Source organism: Nannobrachium achirus, assembly GCF_963921795.1.
Source record: "Nannobrachium achirus genome assembly, chromosome: 12".
Classification (NCBI taxonomy): Eukaryota; Metazoa; Chordata; class Actinopteri; order Myctophiformes; family Myctophidae; genus Nannobrachium; species Nannobrachium achirus.
In genome coordinates this window covers 41,924,058-41,931,824 of record NC_137832.1, presented here as the reverse complement: position 1 = coordinate 41,931,824, position 7,767 = coordinate 41,924,058, and positions in this window count along the sequence as shown.

The window sequence follows — 7,767 nt, the reverse complement described above, 5'->3', positions numbered from 1 at the left end:
CTGAAGTTAGCCTTTTTTGAATGATGTAGATAGATAGATACCTTTATTATCCCAAGGGGGAAATTCAGTCACCCAGAGTCACACAGCAGTTAAGGTTACACGTTACAGGACAGTAAAAAGAAAAAGGCCTGTTGTGTACAGCTGAGCGACAAAAAAACAAACAAGAAAGAAGAATCGACAATACAGGAGAATCAACCATACAGAGCAACTATAAGTTAAAAAAAATATATATACAAATAAAGTCTCGAGATCAGTACAAAAAAATAATAGTACATAAAGTTTCTATAATGGATTGCAATTTTAAAGCACCTTTCTAAGCATATTGCAAACTCAAAGAACTTACATAAACATGGAACTCCTTATCAAGGGAGGCTTTGTCATTTTTTTTATACCAGTTCGAGTTGCTCTAACTAGACTAACTTTATATCATGCGTCATATTTACTATTTCTAAGTAGGCTGTATACCATAAAGACTAATCTAGATGAATGATGGTGAGTGAGATGTTGTGAGACAAATCGGTTGCCTATTAAAACAGCCGAGTTGGAAATCAGTGTCAATGTCTCAAGATAATTCAGTGACCATGTCGTCTGTGTGTATTGATGGCTGTTTGTCTTCACTCTCTAATGGGATTACAAATCACGTCCTCTGTGTCCATCGTGGTGCAGGGGTCTATGCTCTAGGACAGAGATTTTATGCCGAGAATGAGAGGAGATCGAATCCCGTTCACTCTTTATTTTATTCATCCATTTATTGATGCGTTTATTTGTACGCTTTAAATGGTCTGAATAATGGATGTATTCTACGTGACACATGTTTACTATGGCAAATAGTTTTAATTATTAATAAAATGTATATTGTTAGACACAGTGACAGGAAGAAGTGGTTTGTTTGTCTTCCCGTTTCAAACAACAACAAAAGGCAACCTACGGAGCATCACGGTCCACAGTGCAACAACGTGAGTCTAAACAAATTTAATCTAAACAAGATTCGGATCGGTATTTTGACATGGTGAACGGAATTTTTTAATATTGGCACTGACGCGGACAGCCTCGCGTTTTGTCGCCATGTCCAACATCTGCCGTTTCTAGGACTACGACCGACGCCGTCTCCTTTTGGGGGAAATCTCGCTTTTTCGACATGTCAATTGTTCGACGGGCCGCAACTTCGACGCGCCGATAGTTCGACTTAGGGATTTTAGCACCGCTGTTTCGACGGCACGTTTTTCCGAAAAAAAGGAGGCCGGTCTTTCGACGGGGTGGCCCGCTCCTTCGACTGGCCGGCACGGTCTTTCGACAAGGCTGCGCCCGCCCGCCCGCCCGCCCGCCCGCCTGCCTGCCTGCCTGAACAACATTACCTGAGGAAAGCAGGGCCGTGCTTAGGGCCTAGGAGGACCCAGGCAAACCCCAGTTTGAGGCACCTGGGTCGGGACCCAGTTTCTAGTTGGAGTCGCAAGTAATGCCTCTTTACATTTGGTTTCCTAAACTTTTGTTTTTAATTATTTGAAAATATCGGGTTAGGGTATTTAATTCCATATAAACAAAATAAGAAAAAGCAATTGTGCTTCACTCTCACATGAATTTTTACAGTTACAAGATAACATAATGGGAATATTAGAGTTATTACCTACAAATAACTAACTACCTTAATGATAAGAACAAGAATAACTTTTAAGTGCCTGTTTTGCAGTGGTTCTCAACCTTTGTCTCACAATAAATACATGTAAATTACAGGCAGCCTGTTAATTATATTTCAATTCATAGCTACTTCAATTATTGCCTTTATGCAGACAAATACATTTACTGCACCCAGCATTTAGCTTGTCAGAGTGGTTGTTGGAGTGCCTCTGTGCGGCTGCAGAGTTCATGTGCAACTTCTTCCAGATAGATTGATTGATTGAAGACTTTATTAAAAGTACAGTTTCATGACAGTACAGTCAAGCCAAGGTCAACTAAAAGGAGATCCTAGTAAGCTTTTCGGCTTATTTACACAGGAAACCTTTATGTATCTCATATAACCTTGAATGATGGACGGATAGAACTCCATCATTTACAAAAGGGGGGCCCTGTGATTTTCACTTGCAGGGGGGGCCTGCGATTTTCAGGGACTATAGTAGATTAAATGGTTAATCGGTTATTCAATGAATTTATACATGCATATCAATACCTATTAGATATGTCACAGCAGGGCATGTATGCATATCAATAAACCATTGTCTGAACCTGTTAACTCATGTAATGTATGTGTAAGTGCCGGCCACTTGACATCATTCAATACTAGTCAGGGATCACTTAAAAGACATCACAGAACACACATGAAGGAACACAGACATTTTGAGGAGGGGGTGCTCAAGTGAAAAAAAGGGCACCTTGTGCGGCGCGTGGAACCGTTGACTTCCTAGTAGTTAGTTAGGGATGGACATGGACAGTGTTGCATTGGTGATTCAATGTTTGGGGGGGACGTGATTTGAATGTTGTCACACGGACGGTGCTTACACCTACATTAACATGTTCAGACAATTGCTTATTGATATGCGTACACGCCATGCTCTGACATATCTATTGATATACATGAATCAATTAATTGAATAATCGATTAATCATTTATGAGATCAAAGTTAATTATCAAAAAACACATTATTTATTCTTGGTATCCAGAGACAAAACAAACTGATTAATGAAATGAAATATGAATTTTAACTTTTGGAAGGGGAAAAGGACTATATGGCATTACTTCTGCAAGTGGTAAATACACACAGCTGTGCTGAGACTTTCTTCACAACATGAGATGAAATGAATGCAAGCAAGCAGCATGTATCTAAGAAAGACACAGTTGTGTAACCACTTGCAGAAATAATGCCATATAGTCCCTTTGAGTTGAAAGTCTAAAATTCATAATTCATTTCATTGTCTCTCCAGCAGAGTTTCTAGTGTCTCTCTCTACTCTAGAAGAGAGGTTATACATGAACTCTGCAGCCGCACTGAGGTGCTCCAACACAACCACCCTGACAAGCTAAATGTTGTCTCAATCAGTGGTTCTCAAACTTTGTTATGTCAAGGATAGGGATGTCCCGATACCACTTTTTTGCTGACCGAGTACGAGTACAAGTACTTCATGTTGAGTACTCGCCGATACCGAGTACAATTAATAATACAAAATGTATTTAAATTACGCTTTTTTTTTTCCTCTAAAAAAATATATTATCCAATTTATATATCCGCATCCATCCTCATCCGCAACTATAACATAATGTCAAATTATTATTTTTTTCTGGTATTCTCAGAAATGCATTCATTGATTTAGCCCACAGCAATCTGAGTTCCCAGAGGTAATTTCTTCCGCCACTAGGTGGCGAAGCCCACAGAATCTCTATGTCTTTTTTCAGCTGTGCTACACTGGCAGGCAGGCACGTACACACATTGACAGTTTGACATCAAATGGGGCTTGAGCCCCTGCCAGATCAGTCTGTAAAAAGTGTCCATGAATGCATTTTTTTACTATGGTAAAAAATGCAAATGTCCCCGGGCCCTTTCCATACCATAACTGAAGGCTGCATTCAAGAGAATTGTCCACCAAAAGGCCTTCTAGAAATATCAGCCCCTGCCTCTCTAAAATTTCTCTGCACGTCCCTGCAGACAGACACACTTCACCGAGAGAGCGAGCTTGCAAGACAAGAGCGACAGAGAGGAACAAAACAAACCAACACACATACAGCTTTCTAGTGGGAAGTTTAACTTACCTACAGTAGCCTATACTTTGCAATTTGCGTGAGGTGGTGAAGGATATATGAAAGAGATTCAACTTTAGAGGTAAGTTTAGCGCAACAAGGCATGCCGTGATGCTAATGCCTTTAAGTGGTCGCAGCTGTATCGTTGGAGCACTGGTGCCTCGTTCGCAGTGCGGCACTGTGAGCTTGCATATCTGCTATTTTTCAATAGCAAAAGTATAAAATAATTAAGGCCCTGGCTTTCACCTTGAGCCCTAGTAACTCAGTCCCACTTTTCTCTGTTCAACAGCTCAACGGGGGCCCATGCCCATGTTGGTTAAAAAAATTATAATAATCTCATGAGGCCCCCAGCCTGTGTGGGGCTGCCTAGTTTGCCTGTATGGACTGCACGGCCCTGTTTAAGAGTAGCTTAATGAATGGCCACAGTCAGTGCGCAGCAGGCTCCACCAATCACTTAGCTTACTTGTTAAAAGCAACATATTATTAAGACATGACAGTAATATAGGTGCAAAATGTACTAGCCCCATATAAACGTAAAATATAGCCTACTCTCCTCCCTAGCTGTGGGCATATGCCATAGGCCTATGCACATATGAACCTGCCGGTCTGTGTCCAATAGAAAGTTGCAGAGCATGGAGTTAAAAAAAAAAAAAAAAAAAACAAGTACAAGGTTATATACATGCGCAAACATAACAGATTTACAAGCTATCAACACCGTCGGAGAGAGAGAGAGAGAGAGAGAGAGAGAGGAGAGGAGAGGAGAGGAGAGGAGAGAGAAAGCGAAGAGGCGAGAGACAGACAGACGATTTGTACCGTCATGAAACTGTACTTTTTTCTATTGCAAACTTCTAATAAATTCATCAGTCAATCAATGTGTGACGAGAGAAAGAGAGGGAGAGCGAAGGAGACGAGAGACGAGAAAGAGAACAAAAACAAACGATATAGGGTCGGAGGAGGGTAGGCCTAATAATGCTGGGTTAGGAGCATACGAGCGTTGTCATTGTGAGTCTGTCTGTGCGTGTGTGTGAGGGAGACTTGTTTTTTTCATTGTCGAAATACCGTGCCGTCTTGTCGAACTGTTGTCGTGTCGGACAGTTGTGTCGAACTGTTGGCCTCCTTTTTTTCGAAAAAGGGTGCCGTCGAAACAGCAGCGCCGAAATCTCGCGATCCCTAAGTCGAACTATCGGTGCGTCAAAATTGCGGACAAATGAACAAATGACATGTCGAAATACCAACACGCTCCCTCATTTTGAACCAGTCTGATCATAAACTATAACACCTGTCGGCAAGAATTTCAAACCACTTTCACCCCTGAGCTTTGTCTGATCATAAACTATAACACCTGTCGGCAAGAATTTCAAACCACTTCCCCCCCTGAGCTTTATCCTGTCTTTGGAAAAAAATGGTACACACTGGCGAGTGATAGTCAGTGCGTGTAGGTTAGCGTAGGCTAACCGTAGTAGCCTAGCATTGCCAACTATTGCGCGTGGCCGGGGAAGCTAAAGTCTGAGACCCACGGAGCCACTTCAATAAATAAGCACAAACAAACGAACAACAAACAATTTCACATGAACAATGATGTAACAAATGTTATTTACGGCAAGCGTGAGGAAATAGGTTACCAAGAGAGACACATAGTAGTCTACTACTGTAACAGCGAAGCGCTTCCCGATTAGCTAGGAATCTAGATGAATGTGGATCAGTTTTACCAGGGATGTCGACTTGTTGATGACACTGTGCACAGTGGTTGTGTATTCCAATCACGAAGTTGCCTTTTTGGTTGGTTAGCTCAAGAAATGCAAATACCGCCAGGTCATCTTTGCCGAAATTTTCCGCCAGTTCTATGTTGACAGCCATTTTCACACATGCACCACCTCAGCACCTGCTGCCACTTGGTTTCTGCTTCGCGGGCTGGGATTTTGATCACACTAACCTCGCGTCACTAGATCTCGCGGAGTCCGTTGCCTTGTCAACTGCCGTAAACAAGATGGCGGCGCCCTTAACCAGTGCAGCTAAAAAACGTTGCTCCTCTTACGGTGTGTGGGAGGCTATGGGATAAACTCATAGAGTATATATAAACAAGGATAAACTGAAGACATAACATAAGCAGTAAAGAGAGATTGACTGACTGAGCAAATTCTAAGTATTGCTCATTTGATTGATTGAAGACTTTATTAGAAATTTATGGAATCAGTTTAGACTCATATGAATCTGTGAACAATGTATGAGGCCAATATAATTTGTGATACAATCCGTTTGCAGGGCAGTGCGCTGCGCTGCGCAGGGATGCGCAGAAATGACCATTCATTCATGTGTACACTTCTCGCCCCCCTAGTGGCGAAAAAAAGAACCTCTGGGAACTCAGATTGTGTGTACACTGACTACACTCAGTTTTAGCATTTACATTAACAGTAGCCTATTTTTTAATATTACAGTATTTATTCAGTCTGATAAATAATTCAGAATTCCGATCGAGAGTCAATGTGCCGGTGAACGAGCCAATTAAACAAATGATCAATGAGGCGGTGGAGACTCCTATAGAAGCTAGAACAACAGGCACCACATCCTTGTCCCTGGTCATAGGATGAAGACGAGTTGCATATTATTTATAACAGCAGATCTACAAGCTGTAATGTGTATACTATCTTTCTCAAATAATCAATTAAATCATGCCAGTGAAAAGACCAGCAGCAGCTGGTGTGACTTAGCCTCGTACCCGCCCCTCTTCCAGAAACCATTTCATTTGTTACGTTGCTTTTGCCCCCTTCTGAAAGCTCAGGGCGTGATGTGGCGCAGAACTTTATAGTGCAATATCTGAGATGTCCATTGCTTTAACCTTCAAGTGTGGCACATTGAGAACAATCCAACACTTGACATGAAAGACTTTGTGTGTAAAATCAGTCTTTGCACTTGCTTAAACTTACTTATTGAGCAGCACCAGCAAATTTCTAAAATGGCAAAATTGTTCGAATCAGGATCTTTTTTTTCCCCAATACTGCAGAATTGCTAATCTCGTTAATATTGCATATTCCAATTTCAAAAACAGCTCTGCAAGAATCAAGATTTATGCAAGTGAATATTCCCTGTGTACCTCAACCTTTGAATTTAATGCTTTGACTCTTTCCAGTCTCCCAGCAACACCTTCTGTCTCAGTCTGTTTTAAAGACAAACAAGTCTAGCTGATGATTGTAATGTGTTCTCAATACTGTTGACTCTGTGTTTGTTATTTAGCACTGTAAACATTCCAGTTCATTCTTCCCCTATGAAGCCAATGACACCATGACAAAGCTTTTCCATCCATCATTGTTTGTGTTGATCCCGTTCAGTTATGATAAGCAAGTTATATAAATATATATATAAATATATCAACTGTATATTTGACATTTTGTAAAATAAAGCTAACCGAAACAAGTAATTCATGACCCATGTTTTTTTTCTTTTATTTTGTGTTCGCTCTTCAGTTCAGCGAGTTGTGAGCATGTACTGTGGTCCTCGTTTCTATAGCAACCACTTCTAGCCCAGTCCTCCAGGCCAACCAAAAGACATGCTGTAGGAGGACTAAAAGTCTTGCATGGTACCACTACAAGGTCTTCCTTGTTCAAACGAGTTAAGGTTATATGTTCAGTACCAGCTCAATTTAAATTTGACCACCCCTCATATGCACATGGTGTATTAAGACCCACCGAGCTCACATTAACCCAGTGGAAATTCTGGTCACCACCATAATTGAGGATCATGACTAGAAAAGTAGAAGTGTCCAATAGGGATGTCCCAATACCACTTTTTTGCTGACCGAGTACAAGTACGAGTACTTCATTTTGAGTACTCGCCGATACGAGTACAATTAATAATACAAAATGTCTTTAAATTACATTCTTTTTTTTCTTTTTTATCAGATGTTCCTCACTTTCTGGCTGTATATAACACATTAAATTGCATTGCTTTCCCAGAACATGGCACAACTGCCACACATTTCACTTTTTTTTCAGGTTTAGCCCATGGAAATTCCTGTACTGTGCATGATCTTCTAGATCTGCTATGC